General features: G+C 22.4%; 1 long non-coding RNA gene across 1 annotated transcript in view; it reads left to right on the top strand.

Annotated features, from left to right (window-relative positions):
• Window positions 1–5,376: 5,376 nt before the first annotated feature.
• LOC129612729 (uncharacterized) overlaps window positions 5,377–15,385 on the top strand; it is a 49,147-nt gene continuing 39,138 nt past the window's right edge. The window contains exons 1-2 of the long non-coding RNA XR_008697272.1: window positions 5,377–5,760; window positions 6,711–6,734. This is a non-coding gene — a long non-coding RNA (uncharacterized LOC129612729). The remainder of the gene's footprint in view (window positions 5,761–6,710; window positions 6,735–15,385) is intronic.

Raw genomic sequence — 15,385 nt, 5'->3', positions numbered from 1 at the left:
TGTCAGTATTAAATTTACATAAAATATTTTTGATTTCATACTTAACGAATAATATAAGAGCTATGGGCCTGCTATTACGCATGTTGAATTTAATAAATTGTATTTTATCTCTAAACGCCCCCTCCCCCTCTCCTTTGTTTTTAGGATAATAAATTTATGCTTGCAATATACCTAATATGTGTGTCATTTGTTCATTTACATCAACAAGCATATTTTAATTTTATTAACCATAAATTTAATTACTATCCTTTTACGGCTTGTGATAAATTTGTTCATATTACATAAAAAAAAAAATTTATGTTGATAATATTTGTGATTCAGAATCGTATGTGATAGTATTTCATAATGAAACTCATGTTTTTTTTTTGTTTAATAAAAAATGTATAAAAAGTATATTATTATAAGGAACATACATATAAGATTTAAGGACATCAGGGTGTACATGTACACGTGCTGTTTATAAATACATTTAATGTAATATACATTAACATTATGTAAAATCATGTATTCTTTAAATGTTGTGTCGCAAATTTTACAGCGGATTCCTTTATAATACCAAAAATACAAATATAAAATAAAATATTTAAAAAAAGAAAAATTTCTATATAAAAATAATATAACGGTGAATATAACATGTCATTGTCTTGATTTATATCCTTCCTATAATATTATTATACATGTAACAAGTCATACACGTATACAAACACTTTTAAATCATATATTTCATCAACACAGCACCATCATCAACTGTAACATTGCTGCTCTCTTATACGTACATGAATTTTTATAAAGGAGTAACAAATAAAAAAAAAATAAAAAAACAGGGAAATAAATTTTTTTTGTTTTCTGTTATCTCTGTTATTTTATTTTTGTTAGATTTTTTATTTTATTTGCGTAACAACAGTTAAAGTGCGTAAATATCCCCGAAAGGATAAAAATAATAAAGCATTGTTACTAAGGTATTTTCTTATTTTTATTTACAAAACAAGGAAAAAACAGAATTTTATTATTTGTAAAGCATAAAATGTAATGACTTTTACTACATAAAATACTTAGTTGTTAATGTTACAGTTGTACATTGCTATGTAGTTTTATTATATAATGCAAAAAATCTTTATTTGTAATGAGCAAACAAAAAAAAATTAAAGTATGGAAATGAAAATCAACCAGTTAAATAGTTGATAATATTGTACTAACACAATTAGAGTAAATTACAAAAAAATTTACAAGCTTAATTGACTTGTGATTTGGTTTATCAAATATTGAATAATTTTGAATAAATACAATAATTTCAAATCTGGATCAAAAATATTTTCTGAGCATAAAATAAGATTAACATATCTTTACTGCATATTTTTGAAAAACTTTTTACGACCACGAAATTCGAAAATTTACAATTAGTGTTTCAGTTACAATGCACTCACTGGGTCAAAACTCAGCTCTTGCTCAATTAAGAAGACTCAATGACAATGTTAAAACTCAGCCTTTTACAAATAAAAATTTTCGTATATACTGAAATTAATAACTTTTCAATTTTACTGAAATTAATAACTTTTCTTATTCCATTCGTTAGTAGTTAACAATTTACGATAACATAATGTTGATTGAAAAATAATCGTAAAAATGTTTAAATCTACAAGACAAACAAAAACAGAAAAAATATTTAATAATATTTTTAAAACAAATCCCTTCAATTTATAAAAATAACAAATTCTGATTTAGATTAACATATAAAAGTGAAAAAAATCAATGGCAAAACTTCATAAGTACCTGAAAGCGTATTTCCTCTTATATTTTAAATGAAAGATAGAAATTTGGAAGGATGGAAAAAAACAAAACAAAAAGTTAACTTTTCTAGAGTACACAAAGAAAATGGAAATTCAACTGAGAATTAAAAATTGAATAAAATAACAGACAGGAATTAAAGTATGGAAAACAAATAAAAACGCTTCAGTAGACCTTAACCAACTGAATTTATACCCTACAAGTTATAATATGAGATGATTAAAAAATAGTTTTTTCACATAATTGAAATTATCTTTCAGGGTTTTATGGTAGCTATCTGAACTACATCTAAATTAATATATAAAAAATTTCTGGACACATAAATTACAATTAAAGCGAAATGGTCCAATTACAAAAGCAACCGTCACTTGCAGGAAACAAACATTTTTTGTGAGTTTGACGGGACGATATCGGACGGGAAGGCCGGAAGAAATTTATTTAAATCAAAAAAATTTATATACATGTTTACCGCATTTATATACCGCAGATGATTCCTTCACGAGGGTATCAACTAAAAATAAATGTAGTGAGCTACGAGATTTTTAAGATAATACAATTTGGCACAAATGAGCATACAACGGCTTATAATATTTGAAAACATGAATTGATTCTTTAAACCATTTTTGCTCTAATGAGCCTATTAACTAATAATTTTTGCAAAAATTTTAGATTGATCACTAATATGGTGAGTGCCTTCTAAAATAGATTGCTGTGTGAAATAAATTATTTATTTTTTAAATACATATTTTACTTTTCTCGCCTCTTCAATTTATATTTGTTCTTTCAAAATAGGTAGTATTTATCAAAAAAATTTTTATCTATTTTGCACTGATTATAGCTTCAATTTTGACTTATTTAATCATAGCTACAGATAAAAAATTTCTGCTTAAATTGACTTATTTTACATTATTATTATGTTGGTTTTTTCTTGTTTTAATTGCCATACTTATTTCATACTTAATTAAAATACATTAATTATATTTAAAATTCTGCCATCAAACGTTTCAATTTTTCAATTGCTGACATAATTTAATTTCAGTCTACAAGCTACTGGCATATTAAATTTCATTTAAATTAAATTCTATGCATAATATTTTTATAAGATATTTTATTTTTCACACGAATATCAAAAGTCATGTGAACATCTCATTTCAAAAATGGATTTCTTAAATAGTTATTATATAATATTATTAAACTATTATTTGATTGATTAAAAGCCAACTTAGACTAGGCGATCTTAAGTTAATATAGATTACAGATCATTCTTATACTTTTAACCTAACTTCCTACATTATCACATGTAATCGGATTTCAACAAAATGAAGTAAAATTATTTGAATTCAAATTATTTAAATTATGTATAGTAATGTTCTTTTCACCTCTCATTTAAACATCCCTAAATTAACATTACAATACAATCTTTGTGTCTATAAATAACATTATCATATATGTAGATATTTAGTTTTCATGGTACATAAAATTTTATTTAAATTTTTATTGAATATTATTTTTATGGTGTTAAGGTCAACATTCAAATAAAGGTAATTTCAACTACATATATTATATACCTTGGTATAGTAGTGAACTACGCCAACACAGTTTTGAAAGTGGAAAATTTCTACTATATAAAAAACGAAGGCAGATAAACTTGAAAAGAAAACAGAGATAGGGAGGAAAAAAAACACAAAATTTTTTTTTTTTCGATTTTCCTTTTCAATTTTTGAATATTCATGAGAGCCTTACATAGTTTTACAAGAAAAGGTCAGGTTTTATCAAATAAATTTTTAAGTTTATGGTGTCAAGATCCGTGTCAACATAAGTGACTCTTTTTAAGTTTTGTAATTCTCTGTAAGAATGTATGTATACCTATAAAGCTGTATACATTGCACTACACTATGTAAAATATTAAATAAAGTGAATAATCAGTGCGAACAAAAAAAAAAAAAAGAATTCAGTTAAATTATTCAATTTAATTAAATGGAACTTGTAACATACACAAAGAATATTATCTCATGACTCTGCATATAATCATTTTAGCTTGTCACTTAATGCACTTGAATGACAAAATATTATTTTATAGATTAATTTCATACATTATGAATATATAAATGTGTCTAAATTTAAATTAGTATAATAAAATTTTTACATAGATCAAATTTTTGTATGTTGCTAAAACAAGTGGCTTGCTATCAACGTGATTACTTGCATTGTACTCATAAATGGAAGAAATCACAACCATTTTAAAATTATTTAATATTTCTACTATTTGGTATTATAATGACCTTTTAATTTATTTCATCATGTAATTATGGCTGCTTTAAATTCGTAATAAACTTTTTTTTTTAAACTATGACTGTAGATCATCATTATTAGTACTTGACCTTCACTAATTGTTTCTTTGAAAAAAATGTTTCTATCGTCCTTGAAAGCGTGGATGATATTTATTAGGTTGAGACGGAATTCACTTTGTATGCCCTTTTGTAGAAAAAGCTCACCGAAACCAAGATTTTTCTAAAAATAAGAAAAAAATTCATTATTAAATAAATTTTATCTAATTTCTTAAAATTCTTAAATATATATTATATAATTCAAAATCTATTTTTACTAATATTTTTTTTATTTTTTATATTATATTTTTAGATGTTTAACAAGTTTGAGAACAAGAATTCCGAAGAGATTAAATAATCCAATTGAAATTTATAATTAATTAAAATATAACATTTTTAATAAAAATAAGTTAATATTAAGCAAATATTTTAAAATAAAAGAGATAGATTTACATAAATATTATATTTAATAAAATAATAGTAACGATATCAAAAAGAATTATAATTAATTTCAACAAATCATTTTACACACTATGTATGAATAAACTAATAAAAATTAAACAATTTTAAAATCAAATTTTTTATAATTTTTATTTTATCAAATTTTCTATATTCCCCAATATCTTTCTAAATCCTAAAATATAGAAAATCGATTGCATATAAACTCAAATCAATTAGAAAAATCAAAAATAATTCGATTTCAAATTTTATTATAATAATTATTCCATTATAATAATTATATTAAAATAATATCTCAAAATATTGTACTCATAATTAATTTATTTACTACTTTGATATGATCCAATTATACAAATATACTTACGACAATGTAATATAGTCTACCATATTATCTATCCACACACACAACCACACTTAATAAACGTCTAATATAATTTTTAAATGTTTATATCATAGTTACAGTAATTAATTAATTAATTAATAAAAAAAATAGTAATAATAGTTATTTATATGATAAAAATATTTACTATTATAATTATGATAAAAAAATATTATATTACAAACGAAAATATTTCTTTAAATCAAAAAATCTTCTCAAAAAAAAATTACAATTTTTATTATTATTTATTATTTAATAATAATAATATGCCAGAGAAGTGATACAAAAAAAATTCATAATATTTTATAATATAATTTTATTAAAATATACATATATAAAAATAAAAATAATATTAATTATGTTAATTTGTACATATTATTTAATAATGTAAGAGAAAAAAATTTTTAAAAAAATATAGAAAATAATGTAAAAAGTTATAATCATACATAAACATTTATAAATTGTATAGAGAACAATAATAATTTAAAAATTTAATAAAAAGAAGTAACAAAATTTATTTATAAAATTTATATAATTAAAAAAAAACATCGCATTCATAATTACATAATAACATACAATAATATAAATGTCCTTGCAAAGGAGAATCTGAAATTAAAAACAAAAATAAAATAATTTAAAATTAATTATAATAATAAAAACTTGTAAAAGTTAAGTAAGAAAAATAATAAAGATAGTAAAATATGTTGTACCTCAATTGGATTTTTTTATCAATAATTTTTTCATTCGGATATCATCACAATAAATTAATTGTTACGTCACTGATTACAAGAAATATCGAAGAGGAAAATGGTAAGAAATTAATTATTATTAATAATTATTTTAATTATTATAAATAAAAAATTTGACAATTTAATGTATGTACTAGTGATATTTCATGTTCAAGCATTAATTTTACAGTTAATTCCGATTTTGTTTGTTTTCAATTATAATATAAATAGTATTCATTTCTTTGAATAAAGACAAATTTATATAAAAATCTTAAGGAATATTTGTTTTTGTGTTTTCTCAGCAATATTTTTGAATGGAAATGAGTAAATAAATAATTTGTTTTGTTGAACAAATGAGCGATCGAATTTGACAAAATGTAAGCTCTTATTTGAAAAATAATTTATGTTTGAGGAAAACATCAAAATTATTGTTATTAATAACTTTAATGTTATCTCTCAAACGTGAGCTCCTCTCAACAGAATTAAAATTAAATAATTGTATTTGTTCAAATGAACGAACGAATTTGATAAACTGGAAACTTTTCTTAAATAAAATATGATTTACATTAAATAAAATTAATTATAGAAAAGTTTTTTTATTATGAAAATAAGTTTTTGATATAATACCTTCATTATTAAAAAGACTTAAACGTTCTTGTACTCGCATATACATTTTACATATATAAAAATACTCACAATTTTAATAAATTGCTAATTGGCAGATTCAGATTAATACATCGCATTAGTTGAACAGATTAAAAATTTATTTGAAGCTCCCTTCTTGCTACCTTGAAATTGTATGCGTGACAGTGTCCATTCACCTTTTGACAAAATTATGCTTTCATTTGATTTTGATTCCATGATTATTAATTTTAATCTCTCATTTCATGTTGAATTTGATTAATTTCTATTCAATTCAATATTTCGTTATAATTTAACAATAATTATTTTAAGTTTTTGTTTTTTTTTTTTAATATTTGGTTTATTTTTTTAATTTTATTTTTTCTTTTCTTTTTTATTTTATATTTCTAGTGCGGAGAAAATCATCAACCAGAGGTGCGAAAAGTCTAAAATTATATTTAAAACAAAATAACCTAAGTTTTTTATTTAAATTAAAAATCTTTTTATGAACTTTAAATTTATAGAGTGTAGAATATATAGTAAGTGTTTGAATTCATTAATTTTTAATTTTTCAACCAAAGATTTCAAAAATTTCAGAAAACATCAAAGATTATATAAGCTTCTTTTTCATTCATTACAGCATTTCATTCACTCAATTCAGCAATTAGAATTCAACTACCTGCATTGTGTATTAATCAAATATAACTGCAATTTTCAAGTCAGGGTACTTGGTAGAATTTCCCGAAGCTTTCTGATAGATTTTCATTTAATTTTTATAAACATTAATTACACATTACATACAATTTTTTTTCATAACTAGTTTTAATAGTTGTCTATATACTAGTTAATTAATAATTAAAATTTTATAAATTTTTCAAAAACCAAAAACAATTAAAAAATATATGTAAAAGTGTACTGGTGGACCGTATGTTAAAATTCTCACGATTACAACTAATTTCGTTGGGTATTTTAATCATTCATTTACAATGAAATGTTTTTAAAAATAAAAGAAAAACAAAATTTAATTAAATATTCATTTTTAAAAATGTTTATTAAATTATAAAATTTGTATTATTTTAAAAACAATTATACCTAACGTAAACAATAATATTAAATTGTCCGTTCTTCCATTTTCAAAAGATGCGTTTATAATTTGAACAAAAATTCCAAGTATCAAGCGGTCATTTTCGTTAGTTACCTTAGTCGTTTTTTAAATCAACACAAGTTCGAACTAAACAATTACAAGACAAATTATTCGAACTTAAAAAATTTTCGTGTAAAAAATTTTTAATTTAAAAATATGAATTTTTAAATATTATAAAATTCGTATATTTAGTGCAGTTTGTTTTTAGAACATAAAAGTTAAAATTCTCAAAACTTCTTAATTTGCGCTTCGACAATTACTTTTGAGTTAATACTTTGAAATATGAAATGTATTATTAATCTGATTTCATTTTTATTATTTAAATTTATTCTGTTCAAATCCTTTTTTTTCCACAGCCTTATAAAATTTAATACAATAAATTTCATGACAATGTTCCCGCCCCGCCCATTAATTAAATTTTTAAACTAGCTTTTAATAATATGTAGCTATTACATTCGATAATTCTAGTTAAATTAACTATTAATTACAAAATATTACCATAAAGTTGGCATAACATTATGGTTGAATAATCATTAATTTATAAATTTCTTGTTAGCAAATTTAACTCTTGATGTTTAATTTTTCCACTGAGTACCCTGGAAATTTAATATGTTTTTAATTTACCCTACAAAAGTTAAAAATATCGTTTACAGGTGGAATTAATTTTAATATAATTGGGAAAAAAATCTGATATTGTGTTTTCTCAAGCAATTTAACAATTTAACACGCATACCTTAAAATAATAAAATACAAATTTAATTGCAATTCTTTAAAATAAAATTATTTCATAATTTTTTTTCAGTTTGGTCAATGTTGTTCATTGAATTCTAAGTAGGTACCATCACAAAAAAAATTCGAGCAAAGTCATTCCCTTCAATAAGGTTTTTAAATAAAAACAATAAATATGATATTAAAAAAAGTGAAAATTTTAATTATTTTAATAATTTATATAAAAAATATTCCTGTTAAAACTTTTAAAATTAAATTAAATGATTTTATTGAAAAACTTATAATAAATTATAAAATTGAAAATGTTATAATTTATAATGAAAAATCAATAAATAATTTTAATACCAATATAATTTCCAACATTCCTGTATTACAATATAATAATGATTTCGAAAATGTTTTAAGAAATAAAAATTTTCAATTTATTAAAAATTTTAATAAAAATTTACTTATACTTATTGAATACCAATTAAATTTTAATTATAATATTAAAAAATTCCTAACTAGTTATTTTAATAAAATGCGTTTTAATACAAAATTAATATTTTTATTTGAAAATTCAATAAATAGTTTTTATATTATTAAAGAAATATTTGAATGGTGTCATAAAATGCAATTTTGGAATATAATGACATTAAAATTAAATGAAAATTATAATGATATTATTAATATTACAACATTTTATTTGAATCCCAATATAAATATAATAAATTTAAATTTAGAAATAATTAATTACAAATTTATTCAACATATTAAAAATATGTATGGTCGCAAAGTTCGAATAATTTTTGAACCTGATATACCATGGTTTTATACTTTTGAAAATAATAATAAAACTGAGTATATAGGATTCACTTATAAATTATTTTCACATTTTGTAAAATCAATTAATGCAACACTAGAACTTTTAATATTTCAAAATTTGACAACTCCTTCAAAATATAATAAATTAAATGGAAATGAAATTGATTTTCTTATAAAACCTGCATCAAAATCATATGTACTTAACAAAAACGCTCAATTGACACGATCTATAACTCCATCACGAACACGTATATTAGTACCGTGCGGCAATATTATACGACCTCATGAATATTATTTGAGACCAATAAAACGTGATTTTTGGATACTGTTATTTTTTGGATATTTTTATACAATTTTCATTTTTTCAATATGTAATTATTTAAAATATCAAAAATGGGATATTGGACGAATTTCTATGCAAATATTATGTTATTTTTTCTATATACCATTTTGGAAAAATGATAGTTTTAAATGTTGGCAAATTAATTTTATACATTTATTTGTTATTTTATTAGGTTTTATAACAACATCAAAATATTGGTCAAGTATAACGGTATTATTTCAAAAGACAATATATAAAAATGAAATCAATACATTTCATGATATTAAAGAATCTGGACTGAAAATTGCTATTACTGGAAATATAAGAAATTCACTTATAAATATAACAGAAAATCCAAAATGGTTAGATGTACTACAAATTAAATCATATAAAGAACTTGAATTTGAGAAAAGTAAGTTAAATATAACACAAGCATATTTTACGGAAGAACTAAAAGGGAAACTTTTATTAAAACAACAAGAAACATCACCACACAAATTAATGAGATTTGCTAAAATTATTGTAAATTATGATCATATTGGATTTCCAATGAGTACAGATGGTCCATATATAATAAAATTCAATAATTTTTATTTATTAGCATTTGAAGGTGGACTTTTAGATTTATGGTATGTAGCAGAATATTATAATTTTAAAAAGGCAAAAATTTTTCAAACAATTCGATCTAATATCGAAAATATTCGAGTATCAGGAAAATTATCATTAGGAAGGCTTGTTATTCTATCTCATATAATTATATTTGGATGGTTTATTAGTATTTTATGCTTTTTGGCAGAATGTTTTTGGAAAAAATTTTATGAAACTTTCTTTAATAAAAAATCATAAAAGTTACAATTATACTTGCTGATTCGACGAGAATACAATATGGACTCTCTTTTATAGTCACGGCACATGCTAAATTTTTTTAGGAACCTCTCATTGAAAAGAATACTTCTGAGTAACAATATTGACAACATTTAATAGTGTTGTTTTTTTTTAAACTTAAAATATACTTAAAAAAATAAATTTAACTTTTTAAACATTTATTGAAGCTTACATTTTTTAAATTTTATTTATACCCTTTTAGAGCATAAATATGAATGATGTGTAATGTATGTAAAAATCATTAGCGTATTGAATAATTATCAACTAATTATTTTCGTCACTTTGATTTTTAATTAACATAAAAAAAAATTTTAATTATTGCAATAATGCAAGAATACATATGGTATTTATGTATATTGAAGCATTTATATATTACAGAACAAATTATCGAGAAAAATTTTTTTTTTAATTAACACATGAAAGGTTTAATTATATCATAATTATCATCAATAGTTTTGTTATAATATATATATAATAGTATAATTAAAATCAAAATTATCAATGAAAATAAATTAAATAAAAATTTATAAAATTGCAAAAGAATTATTTTATTTATTTGCATATTTTTTAAAAAGAATTTTGAACTCATAAATTATAATGACAGTTTTACATTTTAATGAGGTCAATTGAAATGATTGATTATTACTATATAAAATTTTTTATTGAACTCTCTTGTCAGTAGCACTTACAGTTTAAATATTTTTTCTACCTAAAAATGACCCTAATTATCCTTACTCTTCAAATAATTTATAATTCAGTTTTGAGTGACAAATTTACATATACATATGTATGTATATTATATTTTCAATATAGTTTTGATTCACTAAACTAGGCCCCAAGAATTTAAAAGGTCGAAAACCTAAAAAAAATTTTAAAAACCAAAAATTGACGCAAACTTTGAAAAAATTTTAAATCAAACTCAATACAGATAAGATCACATGTTTACAAGTATTTAATTTGTTTATTAATTTATTCAATTTCTTAGAAAAAGCTTAAATCTCGAACAGAGTGTAATATAAAAGGAAAATATAATAATCAATGTAACAATATTACGACATTTTAAAGTTTCGAGAACCTCTTCCTAAATATATCGGCGACCCCCTTCTTTTCACCATAATTTCATTCGATTGCATATTCCAGATCAACTCTTCATCACTAAATATTTATAGTTTCCAACTCTCAATTATTGTTTGTTTCCATAGTATAAGGTATATGTATTGATGCCATGTGCCATAGCTTTCAACATGTTGGAATTGATCATTAATTCTAGGACTACACCCAATTCTTAACAAGTGTTTGGTCCATTTCATTCAAGTTTTATTTCGCGTGAATTAAAATCAAATCATCGGCGTATGAAGATGCTTGAGATTCAACTTCTCAAAAATGCTGACGTTACTTTTGCACGTACCATGGATAGCTTATCTGATTGGAGACTCTTTCGGTTAAATTTTCATTTTTCAACTTCTTGAAACAAAGCAAAATGTATAACGATAAACATTTTTGATGCAAGGCACTTCAAAATATTTATTATACTTGCATTTTATTTTCAATCTTTATTTTGATGATGTCCTTTTGAAATTTCATTTCACAATAACCAAGGCGAATTTACATTAAAAACAATTTTCTGAAACATTGAAATGATGGTTTTTGTATTAAATTTTAAAAATAGAACAAAAAAGTTATTTTATTTCTATTTTTAACCAAACAGACGCACACACTGTTATTATTACTGTTATTGTTCTCGAAAATTAAAATGTTTGTAAAGTTAAAATTATGTAACATTGAAAACAAAAAGAAAATATGAAATATCCTTGTCATTTCCATTCAGTTACACAATCAAGAAACCTTCAAAATGTCACAACTCTTTTTATTTTTTTTTTACGTTTTATACAACACAATTCGAGTATCGATTTATTGTGAAGTGCTCTACATAAGTAATGTATAAAATAAAAAAAAAGCATTTCACATAATTACCTTGACAAGAGATCATCATACACTATAGATACACTCTTCAACATTTTTTTGTTTTTTATCTATCTAGTCCTCCTTTTGGTTACCTACATTATAACGTAATATAACATTTTTAATATACAGTGTTATATGCATTTTTAAAACATGCAAACATTGAATAGACGTGTATAAAGTGTTCTCATTAAAAAGCTCTAAAAGTGGGAAAAATGAAAAAGAGGGAGAGGAAAAAAGAAAGAAAATAAAAAATGAAAATAAAAGTCGACAAGTTGCATATCAGCATATCACTTTTATGCATATACATTTTATATGGGCTGCTTTAACCATAAAATGAGATTGTGTGTACTGCATGATTGTACGGTTTTAAGTTCACTTAAGCATACAGAGCATTATAGAGAAATAATTATATAGGCACAGAATAGTGATACAGATAAGATATTTAGATCGTAGAATCAATTCAAAAACATTAATGATAATTTATATATGAAACGATCCAAATATAAAATCGTTTTCATTGTCAAGAGATTTTAAGTGCAAGTACACACATAATATATGAAAGAACATGGCAAAAGCCAAAAAAAAAAATTTTGTCTCATTTTCTTTCAAAACGATTTCACATTATCTTGTGTGCTTTTAAAATAAGGGTGTATTACAAAAGTTAAAAAAAAGAGTAATAATAATTGAATTCAAAGGATCTTATCATTTTTGACCTTAACAACAAGAAGCGTTTTATTTAAAATAAAGTTTTCAGCATGAAAGCTATGGGTTTACTTTATTAAAGTTTTGAAAGTACAAATGCTAATATTGTGTATCATGAAAATTTCTTAGCAAAAGAAATTTCTTAATGAAATTAAAAATTAAATTAAGATCTTATTACCACAACCTTCAAACAACATCGATTCTGTAACACTATTGCTAGGGCTTTGAAATTTCTGAGATTGAAAACATAAAACTACATGCATTTCTATCATTTATGAGCATATAGGTGATGAATAATGAGTAAACAGGAAAAACAAATTAACCATTTCTTGTAGTTTTAAACAAATTTAAATTGAATTTAAGTTTTTTTTGGAATACAATACAAAATTAATTCGAAAACTTAGTTTCTTAATAGTTTTTTTAACCTGTTATATTATCGAGTGCATTTCAACAGAGTGGCAATTTGTGTATGAAAACCCATGACTATATATTATTTAAGTATACGCAAGTGCGCTTATAAGTAGCGTAAATATATCATGAAGAAGTATCTGAAAATCATATAGTAATAAATTAGCATACACTTACTTATTAGAAATATTATTATTAATTTTCTATACTTTTGTCCTCCATCCCCCCTCTTTTATCTCATTGTTGGGAACCAACATATTTCAATATGTAACATCATTTGACTTTATTCCAATTCTAGCTTAGTAAGGGTTATTTATGTATTTGTTTAAATTTTTCTAAACAAAAAAGATCTTAGATAGAATATAAACAATGCGATATCAGTCACGAAAAATCTAAAACTTGTCAACATAAATAATAGAATATACACGATACAAGTGAAATATATGTGAGCATGTGGAATAATTTACATTTATTTCATATTATTCACGTTGAGTGTATCGGTTTAAGAACATTTCTACATTCTATACTTATAGTGATATCAAAATTTAATTTAACAAACACTTTTCATTGCATGCATTAAGTCCTTTTATGTAAGTATATATGAAATTTGAATAGAAAAAAGGAAATAATATGAGGATGAAAAACAAACGGAGAGAAAGCATGAGAAAAACAAAACCCGTTAACGTAAATTTTCTTTTCTCGTTTTGATTTTTATGATAATGCAAAAAAAAAAAACTTATTCAAAAACATTTTTTTTACATAAAAAACATTCAACATACATTTGGATTGCATTATGGATAGTCGTTCTTCTTTCATGTATCAAGAGGACATTTCGGTATAATACATATATGAAAATCCATAATATATGAAAACAAACGCAATTTATATAAAAATAATATTATATCTAAGATTTTATATCTATCAGATAATTATTAATCTAGGTATCATGAAACTTTTAACTTTAAAATTAGATAAAATTTCATATTTAGCGCTCATTTTTGTTTGGGCTAAAATAACTAGCATGTTTACTTTAAAAATATTTTGTTAACAATTATGGTTTTCCCATAATCTTATTGTAAACTATTAATATTGTGTTATTAAATTTATTTATTTACTTGAATTTAATTATTAAATTATTAAGTAATTTGTTTAAAGTTTTCACTGCAATTTATAAAATTCCAATATTTTCTTCTTTAAGACTGTAAGAAATTGTATTGAAATTTTTGCATAAAAGTAGGATTTTATATCATACAATCGCATTTTAAAATTGATATTGCAGATTGCTATAATAATTTTAAGTGAAATGAAAACTAAACTTAATATATTATTTTCATAAATACCTAGCTTCCTTATTCGCTTTTGAAAATAAATATGAAAAAAGGCCGTATAAAAATTGTCACAGCTTTTAAAATTGTATTTTAACAAAATTCTCCTTTTCGCTTACAAATTACCTTGTTTTAAATTATAAATTTCTTTCAAATAATTCCGAGAAAACAAATTAATTTCCTTCAATTTTATCAATAATTTAAAAAAAAATTGTTGCATAATATTAGCGAAAATAATGCCATATATATCTATCAGGCCGAAAATATTTTCCGAAATTTTGAATCGGAAAAAAATACAAAGACAATTCATAATGTTTTAGATTTTCGAAGTATGCCGATTGAAATATTTTTTGTGAAACCGATTGTTTTTTTTTTTTAATTTTAAATTTCAAAAAAATATGTAGCATCAGTAGATCCAAAAATATTGACCAATTTCCTTCACACAAATAAATTCCGACAAACCTTCCATTTAAACTCCATATAAATTTGGAATTTATTTTTGATTTGCTCTCTGAGCTTGATGGTCTGATAGATATGTATATGGCATTAGGGGAAAATTAAAAAAAAAAATCCTAAGGATCAGAAAATCTCTAGCTATTTAAAAATTAAAGTTAAACATTAAAATTTAAAACTAATATTGTCTGAAAAACTTCACCATTTCTATCTAAAAAATGTTGTTAACAGAATTGAATTCGGATCTCATTTTCAAAACCAACTTAGCTCTTTAAAACAAACTTTTAACAAACATAATAAATTCAAATTTTACACAATTATTTAATTTAAAAAACTAATTTATTTGAAT

Source organism: Condylostylus longicornis, unplaced genomic scaffold (genome assembly GCF_029603195.1).
Source record: "Condylostylus longicornis isolate FDR11 unplaced genomic scaffold, ASM2960319v2 ptg000076l, whole genome shotgun sequence".
NCBI classification, from domain to species: domain Eukaryota; kingdom Metazoa; phylum Arthropoda; class Insecta; order Diptera; family Dolichopodidae; genus Condylostylus; species Condylostylus longicornis.
Note: the sequence above shows the minus strand (reverse complement) of the source record. Positions and strands in the feature narration are given on the sequence as shown.